General features: G+C 32.0%; 1 protein-coding gene and 1 long non-coding RNA gene across 12 annotated transcripts in view; one reads left to right on the top strand and one right to left on the bottom strand.

The window, feature by feature from the left end:
- The window catches only part of Ppn (proteoglycan-like sulfated glycoprotein papilin), a 160,911-nt gene that overhangs the window by 18,845 nt on the left and 120,676 nt on the right, over positions 1 to 21,390 (top strand). The window lies entirely within an intron of this gene.
- LOC143195672 (uncharacterized) overlaps positions 1 to 21,390 on the bottom strand; it is a 61,851-nt gene that overhangs the window by 20,813 nt on the left and 19,648 nt on the right. The window contains exons 2-4 of the long non-coding RNA XR_013005580.1: positions 5,460 to 6,048; positions 4,254 to 4,821; positions 4,110 to 4,199 (exon numbers count right to left, since the gene is read on the bottom strand). This is a non-coding gene — a long non-coding RNA (uncharacterized LOC143195672). The remainder of the gene's footprint in view (positions 1 to 4,109; positions 4,200 to 4,253; positions 4,822 to 5,459; positions 6,049 to 21,390) is intronic.

Here is a 21,390-nt window from a genome sequence, read left to right as displayed (position 1 = left end):
GTCAACTCTATTGCATTTAAATTTCAAATTTACTGAAAATACATTTCCTAGCTGCAAACATGAGGTTGCGAAACCATCGACCCTGAATTTTTATTGTTTATATTTATATGTTACTAATTTACGTATGACTAGTTTAAGTTTGGTATATCTTTGGCAAGTTTACTAAAAAGTTGAAATCTGTTTTGTTTCCACGGCCAACTGAATAAATCGGCCAGGTGCGCATTTCGCGCCAACTCTAAATTGCGACAATTAGCCGACATGTGTCCACTTTCCTCGATGAAAACTTTTACGGAAAATGGGAACGCCTTAACGGTACGACCTTTTGGCTCGTGCGTACCGTCAAACGACACGTTCTCGAGGTAAATGCACCGCGAGCCTTATCGCGCTTGTTTCAATATTTACGTTAGAAATTAGTTGGTTTTTTTTTCGTGGGTAGGAAGCTGTGCCACTTGCATTCGAGATTTTGCATAATGGAAATCACGTAGCATTTCACCATCAAGATGTGGTCACTGGAGTCGACGCTACATGTGTTTGTTTTTATATTGGTCTTGTCTAGATTTTTCTTCAATATATGTATGTAGAATGGTTATTTTAACGGTAATTTGGTGGTATGGTAATTTATATAGATTTGAAATTGCTCGTTGTCTTCTGTATCCTTACGTTATCCCCCAGGCATATCATTTAGAGTTTTGATGTATTTATTCACTGATACATGGCCTATTGACCCTAATAAATAGCAAACAAAAGGCGGCAGGACGGTCCTCCTACTGTTGTGATAGTCGCGGGTTCGAATCTTGCTGGGGCATGCTCGTAAAATCTATGTTTGTGATTGTCAAGAAGGCAAAAGCTCAAAATCCGACAAGGCAAATGATACCAGTAACGCTAGTAATCAGGCTGGATAAGACAGGATGTCTTCTGGGATGATTTTAAAGTTGGTCACTTGCCAGTCCGTAGGCTTAATGCCGAGGACCGTGGTTCGGAGCCCACGTTAAGCTGTAAGTCCAATTACTAAAAAATCCAACAGGTTCACGTGACTAAAAACAATATAAAATTTAACATTTTATAATTTTAAAATTATTTCCCATGGCGCTTCAACAATTTGATCAGTATTATGTTATGGTAACTGTTATATACCTGATATGTAGGAAAACACGCCATTAAGTAATTTCCTGTGTAAAATATAATCTATAAGTTTCCATTAATTAGATCGGATGGCGTAGTCTACGCACTTCGTCATTATGTGATATACATGCGCGATGTACTTCAAGTACATTGGCTAACCTTAACACTCTTTCAAAGTACTTAACACAAATTCTTCTTTGAATCACACCCACATTTACACCAATCAAGTTGGTCTAAGTATTAATTTATACAACAACACCTTATTATATAATGATAACTTGAATTTGCGCATTTGATATAAAAGTCCCAATTATTTTTACTCTAATATAATGTTGATCTAAAATCAAAGAGATTGATTTATAAGACAATTATAAAGCCAATTTGGACTTATATGGTGCAAACATGGGGTAGCACTAAAAATTAAAATAAACTAGTCATACAGCGCTGTCAAAACAAGGTTCTTCGATCGACTACCGATGCATATTGCTACGTAACCAACGAAGAATTGCACGATGACCTGATTAATTTAACACCCTTCTCTGATAGTTCTTGTAAAATTTTTCTGATTATTAGATCTTATCTAGGAGCTTTTTTCAGCTAATCTATCTTATTATTTGTTTAAGTTTTTACTCTGGTAGTAATTTGCTTATGAAGTAGAAAAATCCATTTAAAATGCTAATTGAAATGGAGACCTTAGGAAGTTGGTAATTTTATTTTCTTCGCCTTTGGATAGCTCAGACGAGAAGGACTTAAGTATATATTTTTAAGTGATTAGAGAAAATGTCAGTCTTCTATTTGACTACTGTTATTGTTTTTAATAGATGGGTTGTACTAGTTGGAGGTTTTGATTTTTCTTATTGCTTTCCATAACGTGACCTAACGAGGTATTAAGACTAATTCCATTCCATAAAGTAACATAAAAGTAACATTACAATCTTAAGAGGTCGGTTACCTTCTCGTAATAATTCTTTTTCAACGAGCAAAGCGGAAAAAATCCGACCCTTTTAATGGCGTAATTAATAAATTACCTTAAGGAGTACCGTTCTCTCCGAGAGCCAGTAAACCGCAATAGTAAAACACGAACGGTTTATGTCTTTAGGTGGGACAAAAGGACCAAATCTCACGCCCATCCAAGTGTAAGATTACATCAAAGAGGCATTTGACGAGACAGCCATTTCGTAGAAGTGGTTTGAAGGCGATTTTAAACTGGTCAACAGTTGAAATGGTATTCGGGTTCACGAGGGTTGTCTTTTATATTTCGGGATTACCGATCAAAAATATTTGTTAGATGTTAAATGTTGAGATATTTTTATGTGCAATCAACTTAATTTTGGTCAATTAATGCAAGGGGGAACGCCGGTGTCAAAGTAACATTGTCACTTTGTTTTGATAAGTTTAGAAATATAGATCGAATTATAAAAATATAGAGTGCACAAATAATTCAGATATATAGAGATATTAAAAAAGGTAAAGACAGTTTTCAATTAAAGTATTAGTATTACATTCTTTATGATTCTGTCATTAACAGATAGATATTCAAGGGGTATTGAATGTAGAAGAACGTTATAATGTTAACATCAAGATACCGTAGCATTAGTTCATGCAATTCACACAATCACAAGTTATTTGTTTTAAGGGCCTGAAATTATATATTTATTTTATGCAGCATTGATTTTTGATTTCTTATCAAAAAATATACTGATTTCATGTGCAACTGGTTTATGAGGAATGTCAAAACATTTGCATTGATACTTCATAATTTTATTAATAGATACCGCTAAATCAAACTATTATTAATAAGTGATCGGTTTATATTAAAATAATAATATTATTATAGTGTTACGATATGTATTATTCAAATGGTTAGTCTTATTTAAGGTCAATTGTCATTTTTGCAGTTGTTGTCGTGTTGTTATATTAGCAACGCCAATTATACTTTAATTCGATTAATTACGTTACTAATTTGTTGTCCTAGGTTCAAGAATCATCAATCATCGCCTACTGACAGTGATTAACGATGATATCCATTAAGTAATTATAAGTAACTTCACTAAATATGTTAATATCTATAAAACTTCAATCAGACGAATGATACTTTTTTTGAAATGATAAAACTTGAATTAAAAATATATGATATAATACTTGGTGAACTTTTTAACTATTAATTTTATAAAAAAATTCGATAATCCTGCTAGCTTACATAATCTATTAACCAGAAAACCAGAAAACTCGACAGAATTCAGGAAGTGGCCTATAAATTTGGTTATAAACCACAAATATTTTCATAATTTGTAAACTTCGTGGAATCTATTCATAATAACTTGTCGATTCTCCAATGAACAGAAATACTGAAACGAGATTATTTCCGACATCTGTTCAATGAAAGTTAATCCCAAGTGCTGAAAATATCAAAATCGATATAATTATATTCCTTCATAGTATTCAATTTACAGCAACAATATACATATGTATAAATAACAACGATCACGAATATAAACTAAGAATATATTTCCATTTGATTGTTACGAGAATTTAGTATTTTCTTGAAAACCGGACATTTCCTGTTGATATCTGATAGGTGATAAACGGAACCAGATGACAGATCTTCTTCAGATTGGAAGAACGAGATACTGAGAGATTAATTGCGAGATTTAGGAGGAATTAAATCAATATTAATGGCTATAAATGAGTAGAGTTTTCAATGCAGTTTCTGTGATCTTCAGTTGAACTACTGGTAAAGCAATTGAAACATGTTAAGGAGAATATCAGTTCTATGCAACACGCTCAAAATTAATAAACAATCTTTCACGGAAGAATTTTAAAATTGAAAAGCCAGATTATCAATGTATTGCACAAGGGGCTTAGGCTTTACAAAAAATTGGAATTGGTTAAAAGAATAAACTTAGTAGAATTAAAGTAGTGGCTGCCATTATTGTAAAAAGAAAGAAAAACAAGGAGATTTTTAAAATTTATTTATAACAACTTACTAGTCGTTTCCGATTAACTTACAATTTATCTTCTTAGCTACAATCTAGATATAAATCTTGGAGGGCATATCGGTCCTATTTTAATCTCTGCTGTAATACTGTTTATGTATTAACACTGTTGTATTTCTATTAAATACATCTTACCACACTACGCAAGATCAAACAGTTTGATTATTTTGAGTTTATGCCCTGTTCTGGTGTTACCCAAGAGTTGTATTAGTTCGATATTGACATGAGAATAGAGTTCCTCCTCATGTCTCATTGCGATTCACTTGATTTCTTGAATGACAGTCGGTGTCTGAAGGTCTTGATGTAAGTAATTAGTCCTGCATTATCTTGGCGCACCTACAATACTCCTAATATTACTCCTTGCGGGACATCCTCATAATTGAAATGTATTATGTACTGATAATTGTTATTTTATTCTAATTAATGAATGAATACATTTTCCTATGTGTGAACTCCAGTTCTTTCCTTTTCTGTTTACACAAGTTTCACACCAAAATTCATTCCGAGATACTTACCCTTGTTGCTATATGGAGTAAGAGTATTATTTATTGTTATTGGTGCGCGTGCGATTTGATTATAGATGAACTGAGCTAAAATTGATACACATATACTAAAATTGAAAATTCTTCTAATTCTGGGAAGTATAAGTGAGTACTTATAGTGAATATTTTTAAGTTCTTAATTTTATTTGTTAATATTAGATCTATTATTGATCAGAATTTTGGTGGTACATTTGATGTAGAGTTGAAATTGCGATGAAACAGAAGAGGAATCTATAACTCATAGTAATGAACAGTTTTTAGGATTAAGCTAATTTATATCACAAGAATTGAAAGATACATGCAGTCAGAATTAAAATCTGTAGGTTTTGTTGTACTTTGGATTGTTTCATTATTATTTATGTCATATATTTGTAGAAAATTCAAGATAAATTACAGAGAAATCTCTTACATTATATAGGGATGCTGTATACACAAAGACGGTATTCTAAAAAATAACATTGCCCAACAATATTTTCTTGTAAACAATTTATCTATATTTTAGTTGAAAATTAGCAGATTACCAGTATATTTAATAATACAATTTGTGCGATTTTATTTTAAGGAAAAGGAATCTATAAATGCAAAAATACTAAAAGATATCGAGTTTCCAATGGAAGTTGATGCTTTTGATCTACGCACTCCTAAACTTCAGGAAAAATTATGTGACGCAAGAGGCAAATTTAAAGTAGGTTCAGGCTTTAACCATATTAATTGTTGAATGTATTATTTTTGTAAATAGGAGTTGTGAAGGAGAAGAACAAGTGTGATTGCAATAAGCACGATGAAAAGAAATATGCACCATATTCTTTTGAAGATTAGGTTTTTTCTTTCTATAACAGGTTTTATTCTTTTCAATAGGAGTTTTCAAACACTTTAGATATTACTGGTATATAAATTGGTGGTTTTCCGGGTATTGGGATCATTATAATTTCAGTCATTTTCTAAACATCTGGGACAAATTTTAATCGAAACGCTCCATTGATAAATTTTGTCCTTCTTTGATAAATTTGTAACCATTGTCTTATTATTTAGTCATAGTCTGGTGATTTTTTGAATTTGTATCAACTTTGATAACTTTGGTATCTGTTTCGGCGTATATAATTGTATCGTCGAATTTTCACATCCTACGTCCGGCACATTATACTAGATATCACTTTGATTTGGTTCTAAAGTGTTTTTCTAGATGGCCAGCAAATACTTTCGATTTTTGTTGATTGCTGCTTGCCCAATTTTCACGTAGAATTTAGATATTTGACTTTCCAGAGCGAATAATCTGATTGTAATTATGTTCTAATTCGTTCTAATAAGGAGATATCCAGCAATTAGGGTTTATCAGGTGTTTATATTATATCGTTGCATGCAATTGATGAGATGGTTTATGATGACAACTGAAACAAAAGAGACAAAAAGACAATTAAAATATAAGCTCGTGTTAACACAAATAGTATGATAGATTTGTACGTAATTTACTATATATTCTGATATTTTCCCGAAAAACAAAAGTGTTAAAACATTATTTACAGCTATTTGGCTTTAATAATGGCTCAAGAAATCCAAGACACCTGTAAGAAGGCTTGCGTTTACTCGAATCGGAAGAATTTAAAAATATTCCGACTTGACTGTTTGTAATGTTGCTGTTAACGACTGTTATTTATCTCCGTGGCATTTTTATCTCTCCACACTGATTGTAATTGCTTGTTAAAGAAGTGTATGAGCGCCTGCCTCGAAAATTTAATAACTTTCCGCGAGATCTGGCTTTCGTTGTGGAGTTATTGCCAAGGAAAAAAAACTCAGCATAATATATTATTTTATATTATTTTGTTGTAAACATGCTACAAAGGGTGTTCGAAAATTTACGCGACATATAAATTTTGCATTATTAGTACGATAAATTACCGCCAAAAAAACAACAGTTTGAAATTCGACAATTCAGACATAGTTGAACAATATTTCAAAAATAATTAATGAGAGTATTTCATCTATATTCTAGTGCTTCTACTATTTTATATACCTAATGATTGAATAAATAATTACAACTAAAATATAGTTGTTTCTGGACATACTATAAATACTTTTATCCAAATTCTAAAATGTTAATATAACCCCGGTTATATGTTATCTGAATTACATACTTTTCTTAAAATAATCGTTTCGTAGCGATTAGTGAAAAATTGTTTATTAAAAAAAGCTTTATACACTACTTAGAATAAACATGATCTTTGTGAATCCTTAACTCATAGCAATAGCAGCTCTTCTTTTGTCATTGTTGGTTAAGAATTCGATCTTACATTTTATATTTTATTGCAGGTATAATAAATTATTAGTGCTTTCTGCAATCTCTATAACCAACAGTGTTTAAATTCATTTCCATGCATATGACCTCCTCTATAGCTTCTTCTCTGAGTGTAGTTTTATGATTATCAGTTAACATTTTGTGAATTATGTCCTTAATATCTAATAATCCTTGAAACCTACCATTGTGCGATGTTACTCTTATATCTGTAAGTGTAAATGTAGCTTGATTCTGAAAATCCTCGCTCTAAAGATTCTATTTGCAACAGTTGCGAACAGCAGCAAATGAAAAATCGAATCGAAAAAATATGATACAGACGACAATGATAGAAATTTGATCTGATATAAGACAGTGGACGGACATTCTTGGAGAAATTTATCATGATAATGTCGAACAATGACGTTATTAAAATTTAGCTGTTCAATGGTAATAGGAGAATAACTGACGACAAGAATAAAGCAACGGTTGAGGATAATATAAATAATGATCATAATGTTTCGAATTCTTTAGTATGCTTGTTGATAGAATAATAAGTCTCATAATTCGCGTTCATTTGGCTGATTATAGTTTTCAGTATCTACTAAATTTAGCTTTGTTTTTTTATAAATCCCAAATTTAAGGTTAAATTTAAATAAGTTTGATGCAGTAGTACTCTCTACGTAGGTCTAAAACTCGCCATATTTGGGTTTGGACCATTTGAGAAGTTTCCAACAATTTAGTTATGATTAGTAGTAAGTTCAATTGTCATTATAACACCCACATTCTTCAACTGCATAGGTATAAAATGCAGTCCCAGTGTTACTTTGAATAACGTAGATGTCATCCGAATCTGGGCTATTTTTTTCTGGAGTTATTGAGTCTATTACTCTATCTTCTCATCTATTTGCATCAGCACATTTTCATATCCATCAGTATGGGACATGGTTAGAAATTAATTATTTGCTAAATACATAACAAATAATTGATATATTATTTGCTCATTCACCGTTTTCATTTGGCGAGTTTTGGTATTTTGATTTCCGGAAATTATTTCATTTTTTGCAATACGCATTTAATGTTTGAGTAGTTGACTTTTATTTATTTTTGTTTTATCTGATGGTGCTGTGCTATGCTTTGTTGTGGTACTCTAATTTTTAATATCTCTCTGATAATATTTATTTGCAATATTTGAACATTATCTCTTATAGTTTCAGAGTTACATGTCATTCAACAAATTCTAAATTAGATACATTAAATAATAAATTGGTTGGTGCAAATGAACAGTGGCTTTTAGGACTAGTTAACTACTTATCTGTCGAACAAAATAAAAAAACAGGCGTACACTGTCCTATATTATATAAGGAGTGGGAATTAAATTCTAATATTTTTTTTAATTCAAGATTTAATTGTGAAAAAATATATAATACTACTTACAGGTGTCACTGATATTAATTTCACCCTTAACCTAAAAAACAGCACATTGGATATTATAATAAAAATCATATTGTAATTATGTATAAAATATAAATATAATATACAAATAAATATATCTATAAAATATAAATATTCCACCACGAACTTTGGCGAACTTGGGAACAAATGAACTTTTTCCTTTTTCATATTTGTTTGGTGGTATCAATTTAAAAGATTCTATTAAGAGTTCTATCTTTGTTTTCTTATACTAAAAGCAAACTTTAAGTCTTTCCCTGTTAAAATTCTGTTCATCGAACAAAATCTAAATGTATCTATTGAATAATAGATTGGTTACTGCAACTGAACAATGGTTTTTAAGACTAGTTAACTAACGTATCTGTCAATTAGAAACATAAGATTTTATGGAATATATTTTATTAATTAATATACTTTTACAATACAATAGAATAATGTATATAGTAAGCTAACACCAAATTGCAAGGGAATCGATTCACTAGAACTTGAAATATAATGACATAAGTATCGAAAAAAGTAGGAGAAAACGGATTTAAAGTTTGGTTTTCAAATTGCGTGATTTAGTTGCTGCGTCACTAAAATTGCAATATCTTGAAAAATGCTTACCTCTTAATTGCATATTTTTAAAGGGTTGAGCATTGAAAATATGAAAAAATAGATTTTTTTCAAATTTATAGACTAGAATATCCCCTATGGAGGACTGAGAAATTTATTAAATCTCGCCTAATATGACCAAAACTAATAGAACAGCATATTATGGTCAAAAAAATGAGTTCGACATTTCACATACAGAACAAATTTGCTCTCATAACTTTTCGCGAATTATTTTTTTAATATATATTAAATTAAACCAAAAATCTGTTAAATAACTTCGAGGTTTGATAATCGATATAACGTAAGCGAATTAAAAATACAACAATTAAAAATACCGACGAATAAAAATCCATTTGTCCACGTTTTATTTTAAGATTTTTATTTATTCAATGAGTCCCTGTCCGTGCGTAAGATATTCGAAAAATTCGGCTTGTACCTCACCAAACGTGCCGGTTTCCATCTGAACCTTTCACGAATGTGGTGTAGTAAAATATTTGCTCATCTCGATGTATTACGAGATGAGCGTATGGAATATAATCAGCAATAAACAGTATTCAGACACAGGCCAGGCAGTTATAAATTTAGTCGTATCAATGAACGAAAATATCTATTTCGGTGCTGGATAAACATTAGATCTAATAAGATAAACCAACGGATGTTGTGTGGCAATTTACCGGATATGCTCGAAAAGTATTGTGGAAAATGTTCTGAAGAAATAATTCATGTTTGTAAGAACTTCTTATCATAGCTCTGATAATAATGACCATTTATTGGCAAAAATTGGACCACAATTAAAATAAATAACAATCGCACAGACAAAACTTTTTATGGATTATATGGTGAATGCGGTTTTAATGTGTTAGTGAAGAATATTTTTGGATATAGTAGATCCTTACATCTATTTAATTGGTGAAAATGGGAGATATCAACGTAAACTATTGTCAAACAGCTGTTTAGATTAAATTATATTTAAATTAGATGGTTCTGGGTTTTCTCTACATAAAATAATAGTTATCCATTTAGTATTACGCCACAAATGCTCAAAATTGATCAAATTTTCGATATTCGATATGTTCTTTGATTTAAAAACTTTTAGAAACTTATGGTGATACTGCTCCATCATTTCCTAATGGCCAATTTTGCTATCGACGATTTAAAATTAGCGAATTTGACGTCAAAGTCAAATAATGGCCAGGAGAACCCAAAAAGTTAGAAGACAATTCCAAGGAAGTAGAATAGTACTCGGCTGTTGTAATTTTCGGGCTTCTATTTCTTCTTTAGTATCGTGAGCATATATAGCCATGATGATAACAGGTTAATTGAAAAGTCCCCTTGACTTGACACATAGATGGCGCTACTAGAATTAAATTCATATGTTTTTTAGTTAACCCTAACCCTCAAAAGCTGCGTGTAAAAAGTAGTGTTTACAGCTGTCGGATCATTGGTTTGTGAATTATAGCATTTTGAGTGAAGCAACTTTTGTTATTGTGAAAAAAATTGATAAAAAGGAATTTTGCGTGTTGATAAAATATTGCTTTTTAAAGGGAAAAATTCAGTTGAAGCAAAAACTTGGTTTGATGCCGAGTTTGTGGGCACTGCCCCAGGAAAATCAACCATCAAGGACTGGTATGCTAAGTTTAGACGTGGTGAAATGAGCACCGAAGACGGTGAACGCAGTGGACGCCCAAAAGAGGTTGTTATCGACGGAAACACTAGAAAAATCTACAAAATAATTTTGAATGACCGTAAATTGAAATTGAATGAAATAGCAGACACTCTAAAGATATCAACTGAATGTGTACATCATATCATTCACGAATATTTGTGTATGATAAAGCTCTGTGCAAAGTGGGTGCCGCGCGAGCTCACTTTTGATCAAAAACAACGACGAGTTGATGATTCGGAGCAGTGTATGAAGATGATCAAGCGTAATAAACCCGAGTTTTGCGTCGATATGTGACAATGGATGAAACATGGCTCCATAATTTCACTCCGAAGTCCAATTGACAGTCATCCGAGTGGACTGCACACGATGAAACCGCTCCAAAGCGTGGGAAAACGCAACAGTCGGCTGGCAAGGTTATGGCGTCTGTATTTTGGGATGCGCATGGAATAATTTTCATTGACTATCTTGAAAAAGGAAGGACCATCAACAGCGACTATTACATAGCGTTATTGGACCATTTGAAGGACGAAATCGCCGAAAAACGGCCGCATTTGAAGAAAAAGAAAGTGCTGCTTCACCAAGACAATGCACCGTGTCACAAGTCAGTGAAAACGATGGCAAAAGTCCATAAATTGGGCTTCGAATTACTTCCTCATCCACCGTATTCTCCAGATCTATCCCCCAGCACGATTATTTCGTGTTCCCAGATTTCAGAAGAATGCTCGCAGGGAAGCAATTTTCGTCGAAGAGGTGATCGCCGAAACTGAAGCCAATTTTGAATCAATGGACAAATCGTACTACAAAAATGGTATCGAAAAGCTGGAGGGTCGCTATAATCAGTTATTACCTTTGAAGGTAATTATGTTGAATAAAAAATTATAATTTTGCCAAAAAAATATTTTATTATAGTAGCCTGGGGACTTTTCAATTGACCTGTTATTTTGCCATAGGTGGTATATCATATGTGTAAAACAAATTGAATTGAATTGTAAAACAAACAAAGAATTGGGTCCCATTTCCCTGTGGTATACCTGCTTTAGCTTCTCAATTAATTACCAATCCATTTGTTTGTCAAAGAATTGACACATGTAAGATAAATTTCAAAACATATCACAAGAAGTTCCAAGTCCTCGTACACAATTCTAAATCGAGAAAACAAAATCTAGCATTTTTCACACTGTCTGTGTGATTTTATATATTTTTTTAAAACTTTTAAATCAAATCGAACGACTGGTCGGAAACCTATTCACATATTTTCAGAATCAACTTGGTATTTAAAACTATCCTTAAAATAACAACATAAAACATAGTTTCATATAAATCAGAACAATATCGCCCGCCGATTGATATTACTTTAAATATTTGGCAATTAAGAAAATTTATATTAGACGTGGAAATTTAACGTGGAATAGCGATTTGCGATAGAGTATATTTTGATTTTGGTTCAATAAACTTTGGCTGAATAATATAATGCTATATTTTCTAGCGAGACAGCCTAGAGCCTAACGAAAATAAAAAGCAGACGTACACTCTCCTATATTTTATAAGGAATGGGAAATAATTTTGAAAATTTTTTTTTATTCAAAGTTTCATTGTGAAAAATATGTATTACATTAAGAGCTGTCAGTCAAAACAATCGATAGTCAAAAAACTAGCGGTTCGCTTCGACTGTTTCTATCAATTCGTGGTCAGACGATGATGTACGAACCCTTTCCAGTATAAATTGTGAGAGAGGAAAGGATGGAGATAATTGCTTGGGGCAGTTAATTTTATAAGTTCTTATATTTTCCAACTGTAGTATAAGCGAGGTGTACTTATTCCCTCATATACTAAGTTTAAAAAAGAAAAGGGAAAAAATAATTACTGAATACTATTAACATGCAATTAATAATTTCATTTTAAACGAAGTAGAATTACTTTTATATTTATGGATTTGTAAACAAGAATGGAATTTTTCTATGGAATGGACTAATACCCCACAAATGTCTTATCGTATTTTAATATGTTAATTGCTATTTTTAAATAATATACTATAAGAAATATAGATAATTCAATAGATCTTAAACAAAACCTAAAAACTAAAGATATATAATAACCATAAATACTAAATAAAAATTAAACGTATACCTAATCATAGAAAAAAAACTAATTCATGATATAATTACAAATAATTGCACAATTACTACTAGAGCTTTTTTAAATAAAGTAAATGCTTTATTTATTATTGAACGGAAATTTTTTTTAACAAAAATAGAGAGAGTAATCGAAATATTACCTATTATTGCCATAAAAACAGTCAAAAGTATTTTACTATTTATCATTCACAATTTTAATCTACTTACCTTATTACATTAACAATCTTGAAAAATATCGTTCCAAAATGCTGCTATATTAATATACAATATATTGTTATTTACAAGCATACTACCAAAAAAAAATCATAAAACTATATATATTACATATAAATCTATGTAAGAATAAATTGGGTCCATTTTTTGTCAAGGTCGTGGCTAGGACGACAGAGCCAGAACGTTAAAAATCAGCCGAATGAAACTAGTAAAACCAAAAATGTAACTAAAAGTACACGACTGAAACAGTCGATAGTAAATAGTAACAAAATCAGTTGGACCAAAAATAGCGAATGAAACAGTCGATTGTAAAAGTAGTTAATTACTAAACAGTGGATAGTTCTCAACACTAGTAATTATGTATAAAATATAAGTATAGTATAAAAATAAATAAATATATATATATATATATATATATATATATATATATATATAAATATTACAACAAAGAACTTTGGTGAGCTTTGGAACAAATCAAAGTTATTTCTTCTGGCTTTTCTCATTTTCATATTTGTTTAGTCCCATCAGTTTAATAGGATCTATTAGAGTTGCGCTTTGTTTTCTTACGCTGAAAGTAAAGTTTCAGTCTTTCCGTGTTAAAATTCTATTTACCTTTTTACTCAAAAGTGTACGGTGCACCTTATTATTCTATCTGGAAGATCATTATACAGTGTATAGTAAAAAGATTTTAAATTTACAGATTTAGATAGATTACAGAAAGATTTTTTGACCAAAAATATGTTATATTGTCGACCTGGCATTATTGCGGGATAAAATAAAAGAGACAGCTGAAAGACTCACTGACAGTATAATAGAATAAGTGTCTGGGGCATGATATATTGCCTTGCCTGGTTTGTTCGTATAGATATATCTGAAATTGAAGGTCTGGAGTCAAGTTGCAATTTCTTAACTCCTGCTAATACATTTCCCGTGAATATGGAATGTAAATTATCTAATGGGCCGTCATGTTCATTCTCTTCACAATTTCCTAAAGCGAATAAGATGAAAGAAATTAATTACTGATGAGCGCTTTAAATGATTTCTCAAACATACTAGCCGAAGGAAGCATATTCTTGAATCCGCCGAATCTAAAAAATGCAAAAAAAAAATTCTAAAATATCTTGGTTAAGTAGCCTTACGCCAATATATTTATTCAGATAATTACAAAAATGTATTTCTTTAATGAAATAAACCCCCTCTAGGTTGTTATTAAATTTTTAATTTATGGAACCTTGTTCTTATTTGGGCACTATATATGTCCTGAATCGCTTTTGCATGAAAACTTCTAGTGTATACAAACAAGTGCAAAAATAGTAATAACGATTGAAAAATAGTTTGATTGAAATTAATAGAAACGTATTATTCACACTAATCGGTATAATGTATTATAATCAAAGTATTGTCCATCGATAATCGCTACTTGGTGGTTGTAACATGGTCCCATGTAAGGTAGGACCCATTTTAATTTTTCCAAGTATGTTTTCAGCCATTTCGCAACATGTGGTCGAGCGTTATCATGCTGAAGAATGACGTTGTTGTGTCTTTGCCCGTATTCCACGTTTTTCACGCTCTCTTAAACATATCAATTATGGATAGCGATCCTCACTGATAGTTTCACCGAGTAATGCTTTTAAATCCTCGTCTTATTTTTTTTTTGGCTATCCAAAATGCTTCTTCGTCTTCGGTGTCAATATCACCACTTTTAGAAGGTCGAAACGTACTTCAAACATAAGCTTTACACAGCATGCAATGACTTTCAGCCAACTTTTCTTGAAATTGAAATAAATATCTAAAACTTCATATAAAAACGATTTACTTGGTACTCATTCAGAAATTTGCAACGCACTAAAAAAAATTTGTTCACTCTTTGATGAAGGGTGGGACTTCAACATGAAGTTACACCATCTAGTTTAATTTCTTTAAAATTAATTTCTAGGTCTAATAATATAATAAAAATTTCACACAGTTCAACTGATGAGCAGTGTAGCGAGTAAATTTTGTCGGCGATATTATGAGCGAGAGCCAAGCCCCTGGAATCATCACTAAACGAAATTAGTACCTTTCGAAGAAGAGGTGATTTCTAAGGGAAAAGAAAGCCGACACCGACCTACAGTGCGGAAGCTTAGATGATCCAGTCAGAAGCTGCTTAAAATAATACCTGTTAGACTTTGGGATAACAAATTATCAGAAACGGAGATTAGGATGGGGGTTTTTGAGAAATGGGACCGAAACAGCGGAGACGGACACATAAATTAAGGGCGAGACGGACGAATCAACAAGAACAAATATTTAATCTTAAAGGTGGTCAAGATTTACTTGTGCTACTCAAATAACTCAGCTGCCTTTTCACTTAAACTGATTTATTTCAGGGAAGGTGACAAAAATATTCTATACAAATACGAATGAATTTAAATAGTTTATTAACAACATTAACTCGGCTGTTAAAGGTATATAGCTCAGAATTTAATAAATATAAATATAATTTTTTTCAGTCAAGAGAATATTCAACAATCAAATATATTCGACAGCATTATAAAACATATATATTATATCTTTTAATCCTATCAGCCTTATTTTAATAGAGAAGATAAGATGTGTTGTTAATTTTAGTTTAAATGTTGGATTTTAGTCAGAATATACTTCCAGCTTGATCTAAGATCAGATATACTCTAATATATGGATGCGATTGTGATAAGACACGCTCCTCGATCCAGATGCACTCCTAGATATTTACTTTTTTTTATTTACAATTTCTTAGCTTAGTTAGCTTAGCTACATAACGTTATTGGACCGTTCGAAGGACGAAATCGTCGAAAAACGGCCGCATTTGAAGAAAAAGAAAGTGCTGCTTCACCAAAGACAATGCACCATGTCACAAGTCAGTGAAAACGATGGCAAAAGTCCATGAATTGGGCTTCGAATTTCTTCCTGGTCCACCATATTATTCAGATCTGGGCCCTAGCGACTATTTCCTGTTCTCAGATCTCAAAAGAATGTTCTCTGGGAAGAAATTTTCGTCGAATGAAGAGGTGATCGCCGAAATTGAGGCATACTGAAGCAAAGGACAAATCGTACTACAAAAGTAGTATCGAAAAGTTGGAGGGTCACTATAATCAGTGTATCACCCTTGAAGGGAATTATATTGAATAAAAAAAAAATTTGCCAAAAAAATGTGTTTTACTATGGAAGGCCGGGGATACAGTCCTACCACAGTTATAACAACAAAAATGTGTGAGGGATTGTGAATATTACTGTATGCTCCCTCTAATATCTACTGAACCTGCTGATAAATCCTCTACTGGTTCAAAGCATTGTTACTTTTCTTGTTGGGATATTAACAATGTAGGGCAGATACAGGAGTACTCCCAAGACTTTACCTTGCAGATTAAATATAATGACACACTAAACAATTAGTTATATAATCTATTAATTCTAACATCGATTACATAGCAAAGCTAATGATGTTTTTAATTTATAATAAATTTACCTATCATTCACGAGATTTAAAATACTATATAAAAAGTACGAGTAAAACATTAAGGAAAAGTTTCCCAGAGAACCGGTCGGGAATTTCATAAATAAACATCATTATCATGTAATCACCTTTTCAGGCGAAAAAGGTATTTGTATCGTTGTCATGATGCAGTTATTACGGCCGACTCGTTTCGTTATTATAAAGCCTTTTCGGCCACGGTCCTCGCTCACCGGACAAATTTACGAACTCTATATGGTTATAATATCGTTGGCCGATTAGGACGGCACTAAATGGGCATATTTTTATAATGGGTTTTACATGTAATCGTCCAATACCGATGTACAGTTATAATTTCGTTATTTTCGCTTGACTCTTTCTGAAATTGAACATCAGAATTGTTATGTCAATGGCGTGTAATGCTCAGTCTAATATTTTTTTAATATTTTTGGTTTAAGACTAAATTTAAATTATTAATGGAAAACACCAAATAATATAAAGTTTTAATACATATAAAGAGAATGTCAAATATCTTGGCATGTATTTCCACTGAAATGTTAATAGTGATTACCACTATTGTTATTATTATTCCCTATTATTGTTATTTATACATGTGTAGTTTTGTTCGCTCACGAACATCGTTTAGTTACCTTCTTTTTCATCACCTTTTCTTCGTCCTTTAGGTAACCATAAGAATTGGTAATTGATCAAAAAGTTTTATTTGACGATGTTTGATTACTAATCGTCCTGATATCTTCCGACTAATCAGTGCAGTGATCTAGTTTTGAATCTGATCCGTTAAGCATTTTGTCTAACGTGATGCCTTTAATTTAATTTACCATCGAGATGGATGCCGAGACATTTTGCTGATTCTGCGCATTATTCCTAAAAAGGAGTATACAGAAGAAAGAAAATATATAGAAGAATACACAGAATCCTCAATAAAACCTGACAATGATTAAAATGCGATAGTAGCAGGTCTCTAACCGGACAAATCATGTCCAGTACAAATATTAATTTTAAGACAACAGAAACTTTATAATAGGAAAGTGGTCTATACATTTGTAGACCTCAAAAATATCTTTCACAAATTATGGAAGAATAGAATGTCTGGATTTGAGGATTTAAAACAGCAGTGAGACAAGGTGGTGGGCTCTCCTCCAAGAGTGGCGCAGAATAAAGTCGGATCTTAAAATTGACCAACCAATTAAATTAAGAAAAAACTAAAATTACGATAGACTGTTTGGTGTTTGTGGATTACGAGAGGCGATTCTAACTCAGGTTACTCAAACAGCTCAAAAATAAATAGAGATTCGAAAACGAACAGTAGGCCTTTAATTTCGTTTGAGATAACAGGGTTTATAGCAACAAAATTAGCACCAATATTTTTAGAAACTAAATACGGCAAAATCCAAATAGTTTCTCTTTTCAAATATTTGTTCGAAACTATTCAAGAAACTGAACTGGAACGGATCGATAATATGAATCGCTGTCAAAAAATGAATACAGCTATTAGTCTAAAATGCAGCCTAAAATTTTATGGGCGTTTAAAAAGAGGCGTATTAACGCTAGAATTGAAACAAAGAAATGGATCGCTGCAACTAAGGAGGATCTGAAAGGAGCCAAAATTGCTCAACAAGAAATACAGGATAGACCAGACAGTAAAACCTAAGAAACCTGGAACTAATTGGTCAGATGAACGAAAAAGAGCTCATTCCGAGAGAATGAAAGCAATATGGGCCGAAAGAAGAGGCAAAAAATACTGAAATGGCTCTTTGTTATATTTGGTCTGGTCTAGTAGGGCCCAAATACGCATATGATCTAGAATTATACTGCATTTTATATAAATACCTCAAGCTACACCTTTACGAAATCTAATTGCTGAAAACATTGAAGTCCCAGGGTGCCAGTCAAAATCTTGAACGCTGTTAGCGGAGCTACCGTGCAACCAAACCAACAGAAACGTTTTACATCTCGCTTTTCTTTCATTAAGCCATAGTTTTTAAGCGAAATTTTTTAAAATAATTGCTGTTTACTTTCGTTTTTAATCAATCCAGTAAATATAACAGATGCAGATCGTTGCGAACGGCGATGTTCCCATGAAGGAAAGCGCTTGGGTGGTGCAAGCATGTGGAAGAACAATATCTAATTACAAAGCACGGGTGCGAAGCAGAATGCATCCACCGGACTGAGATAAAAACTCGTTCCTGCTATATATATTTCTAAGTTGTAACATGTGTGCAGTATAGGCTTCGACGGTCCCAACTGAAAACACTTCCGTTAGTGATTACAATAAACAATGTCGTTATGTCGCGCGCTCAAAGGACCATATTTCTTTGTGAGAGAACGATTCACATTTGTTGCATACTGGTTTTAATCATTACGACGCGTTTTTAATCGATATACGACGTTATTTAATTTTCGCCGTTTGACAGATATTTCCACTTATAATACGTTATTTAGAGTAGTATTTATGTATACTAGTGATCGCTCTGTGGTCGAAATTTGACTACAATTTATAAAGTTACTTATGTTTCTCGCATAATAGAGTAAATAGAATAATTGAGAAATGATATGTCAATGTTACAAAAACTAGTTTTAATAAAATTTTCAATATAAGATCAGAAATATATTTGATATGATATTGATATAACATTAATTACAGTAACAAATGTTTCTATAGTAAAATATATGCAAACTACCTCAAGAACTAACTAACTAACACTCACTAACCTTTTTTAAAGGACATTAATTATGCAAAATAATTAAAATTATTCAGTTATTCTCACATATTTTATATTATAAACGTAAACAAGCAATATTAAATGAATAAATAAGTATTTGTATATTAATTAAAACAATGACGAACCCAATTAACCACTTTATGTTTTACAATATAGAAATTATATTAAAGTAATATTATATAAGTATTTATAATTATTAAAACAACCATGGACTTCTCAAAATTTGGTCAAAACCTAAATAACTAAAATAATTGTTAAAAGATTCAAGAACTAAAGTGTCATGTACTTAAATATTTTATTTTGTTAAAGGTGTTTAACCTTAATATTTATCAACGGTTAAAATATTCGCCAAATTACCGTTTATAATTCATAATTTCTTCTATTTGTCTCATATGTTCCATTTAGGGAAATTATGTAGTTTGTTTCATTTTATCTATATATTATCATTACTTCATTAATAGATTAATATAACTTTTATTTTTATATTTTCTGCTAACTGCTATTCACGGTTACTTGATTTGGGCATATTCTATTTTATTGGAACTTTCTCATTTTTAGAGCACATTACTTGAATAGTTTAGAGCTTACAATTTCGCCTCCATATAAGCTCTAACAGTGCCAAATTTTACGCCTCCCACTTTTCCCGTTTTCCCCCAAAAGGGGAGGCAAAATTTTGTCTAAGCCAAAGCTTTGCCTCACTTTTTAAATACGTGGTGTACCGTAGTAAAACTTTTATATATATCACCTCTTCATCCGATGAAAATTTCTTCCCAGCGAGCATTCTTTTGAGATCTGAAAACAGGAAATAGTCGCTGGGGGCCAGATCTGGAGAATACGGTGAACGAGGAAGCAATTCGAAGCCCAATTAATGGATTTTTGCCATTGTTTTCAATGACTTGTGACACGGTGCATTGTCTTGGTGAAGCAGCACTTTCTCTTTCTTCAAATGCGGCCGATTTTTGGCGATTTTGTCCTTCAAACGGTACAATAACGCTACGTAATAGTCGCTGTTGATGGCCTTCCTTTTTCAAGGTAGTCGATAAAAATTACTCCATGCGCATCCCAAAATACAGACGCCATAACCTTGCCAGCCGACTGTTGCGTTTTCCCACGCTTTGGAGCAGCACCCAAATATTCGTGAATGATATGATGTACACGTTCAGTTGATATCTTTGGAGTATCTACTATTTCATTCAATTTTAATTTACAGTCATTCAAAATCATTTTGTGGATTTTTTAAATGTTTTCGTCGGTAACAACTTCTTTTGGACATCCACTGCATTCACTGTCTTCGGTACTCATTGTACCACGTCTAAACTTAGCATATCAATCCTTGATGGTTGATTTTCCTGCGGCAGTATCCGGAAACTCAGCATCAAGCCAAGTTTTTGCTTCAACTGTATTTTTCCCTTCAAAAGCAATGTTTTATCAACACGCGAAATTCCTTTTTATACTTTTTTTTCCCAAGTTGCTTCATCTTTAAGTCGTGTTAAAGACAAGCGGTCTTATCTTTTTCAGAAGATCCTGTAAACTCTGTATCGGAATTCCATCGATTACATTTTTGAAAATCCGATTCGGCCATTGTTAATTAAGCTGACAGGCACGCCGGTGCCCCCCACGTTTTCATCATTTTTTTACAACGACCGAATTAATTTTGATGGATTTATATCTATTATGTTATATCGCACCAGATAGTGTATTTATGTTTAGGCTCCGGATTCTAGCAGTAAACAATAGACATTTTGCCAGCTGAAATGACATCGAATTACGAGTTAACAAACCAGCATTCACAGGAAGATATACTTGTTTAGTTTAGTTGAAAAGTAAACGCTGTTGAAAGTAAAGTCATTGAGACTGTAAGAAATTCACAGAGACATACTTTTAATAAAAATGTGAGAATATTGGTTTCCCTTTACAGCCAACAAAGAAAGGCTCTATGCTATGCTAAATACTCAAAGATCGGACATTGGATGATAAAAAAATCATGAATAGATAATCAGATAGATATAGATGAAGAATGGTTGTGATATAATAAGAAACGTTACAATATTGTTTTGAAACATGATAGGGATTCCTATTTTTTAAAATAACATAACATCTGTTATAGTAATATAAGTTATAGTAATAAGAAAATCCTGCAGACACAAAAGTCTTTGTGGTCTAAATTGTGTTTTTGGAGATGGTA

This window comes from Rhynchophorus ferrugineus, unplaced genomic scaffold, assembly GCF_030347505.1.
Source record: "Rhynchophorus ferrugineus isolate W39M unplaced genomic scaffold, kcgeb_rfMv2 rfM4, whole genome shotgun sequence".
NCBI classification, from domain to species: Eukaryota; Metazoa; Arthropoda; class Insecta; order Coleoptera; family Curculionidae; genus Rhynchophorus; species Rhynchophorus ferrugineus.
The sequence above is the reverse complement of the archived record's forward strand: the minus strand, read 5'-3'. Positions and strand labels throughout refer to the sequence as shown.